The 1,996-nt window shown below is 41.0% G+C and overlaps 1 pseudogene; it reads left to right on the plus strand.

The window, feature by feature from the left end:
• The window catches only part of LOC102312297, a 9,032-nt pseudogene that overhangs the window by 881 nt on the left and 6,155 nt on the right, over positions 1 to 1,996 (plus strand).

A 1,996-nucleotide genomic window follows, 5' to 3' on the forward strand; every position in this document is an offset into this window, starting at 1 on the left:
AGATCAAGGTGCACCTGGTGGAAGTGGGGTGCAGGGGCTTTGTTGCCAGTACAACACAAAACTGCTTAGAGAGATTGGGATCAGAGGACAGGCTATAAGAGAATTAGCTAACACTGCTGAGAGGACCAGTCACTGGCTATGGTTAAAAAGGGCTGACATCACTTGGGCAGCTAAAGCAGTCAGCTAGCTGCAAGAGAAAAGAAAATATTCCGGCTCTCCTCTCTGCTCTCTCCTATCTTGTCCCTTTTGTCTTACTTCTCTCTATCACCTTTTCTATGTCTTTGAAGAAGTGAGGCTCCATAAATGCTAAAGAGGTAAGTATCATTTCTTAGTTGCAGTGAATAGATGGGAGAAAATAAACTGCAGAAAACTAAAGAGAAGAAAGAAGAAGAGAAATAAGAATTTAGCATAAACCAGTAAAACACCCCGGGGCCTCATCAACCCTGGCAGGGCCTCCTTGGATGAGGGTGTCTAATGATAATGGACTAAACACCCAATGAATCCAAGGTCCGCTACTGGTGATATGTCCCAAATCTTACTATGATAATCTAGATCAGATCTCTAATCCCCCCACAAAAAATGACATTTAAAGCAATGCATTATCAAGGACTGTAACATCTAGTCCTTTTACTAAATGAATTAGAAGTATAGAAGTTGGTTGCTCACTTAGAGGCCTCTTGCTGTGGCATCTCCTGTTGCTGTTGGGCTGGAAAATTTACTACTCCTTCCCAGGTGCGCACACTACAAGAATAAACAATAGAAGAGGTATGTATTGCATTGTTCACAGTGTTGTTAGCCTTGGGACTAAACTATCCTGATGTGGGCTATTTGTAAGGTAGAAATCACTGGGATGTTGGGTCACCTGTTGTTGCTGGGTCAGGAAGTGCTCCTCTATGGTCTAGGTGCAGTAGTTTAGCGGGCCAGGTATGTACTGTATAAGCTGCCCTTTCCGGCTTTGAATTGAAAGTGGTGTTCCACTAAACGCAATTTGTCATTTTACAGATATTATATATAATAATTTTAATGTATATGGGTGTGTGTGTCTGAGGTGGGCTTCATTTTGCAATTTTTATTTGATCAAGCCTTTTTTAACTTTTGTTGTTGTTTTTTTTTTGTTTCCAAATGGTCGCTTGATTAATTGTTAAAGGATTTAACAAGTATAATTAAAGTATACACTTAAAGTATAATTTCTCCTGTGTGTGTGTGCGTGTGTGTATGTGTGTGTGTGTGAGACCCTGCTGAGTTCATGTCCTTTTTGTGTCCAGGCCGAGAGCTGAAGGTGATGGAGGGTCTTCCAGGTAACTGTTCCTCTGTGCTGTGTGTGTGGTTGGTATGAGGTGCCAATAGAGAAATTATTACTGAAACGCTCTCACACACTAGCTGAACAGGGAGGAGTTTCCTGAACAGGACAGTGAAGAAGGAAATTACTTAACAATATATTAGTCTCAGCAGAGACCATCAGAACTCTGTCAAATGCGACAGCTGTAGGGCAGCAAAACATTGCAAGTACCAGTGTAGATTAACAGGATAGTCACTTGGCATCTCTCTTTCCCTCACGTCAGCGTAGCGGCTTGTCCATGCCAGTGGCATCTACGGTCAGGAGAGAATGTGCACCTGCACTGCGTTATTAACCTCAGTAATGCTTCGGCAGTTGGACATCAGGTACCAGAAGAAAAAGGTAGTTACAAATGAAGTTTAATGAGTTTGTATTCACATGCTTGAAATGGGGCAATATTTAATAGTCTGATATTTAAGACTATACCGAGGGCCATATTTAATAAAGAGGGAAAAATAGCGTGTGGTAACAATCCCTAAATAAAGTTCATAGGTGTTGTGCACTGTTTTCTAAATCACTCAGTTCATTTAGTATCAAATTTAGTAAATCGGTTTGCGGATTTGATTTATCGTATATACCCCCCCTCCATATTTTGTACATTGAGAAATTAAGTCCCAGAAATGCATGTCACAGGGTCAGTCAGAAATTTCTAAGTTCCAT

Source organism: Haplochromis burtoni, unplaced genomic scaffold, assembly GCF_018398535.1.
Source record: "Haplochromis burtoni strain Fernald_Lab_line unplaced genomic scaffold, NCSU_Asbu1 Contig_83, whole genome shotgun sequence".
Taxonomy (NCBI): domain Eukaryota; kingdom Metazoa; phylum Chordata; class Actinopteri; order Cichliformes; family Cichlidae; genus Haplochromis; species Haplochromis burtoni.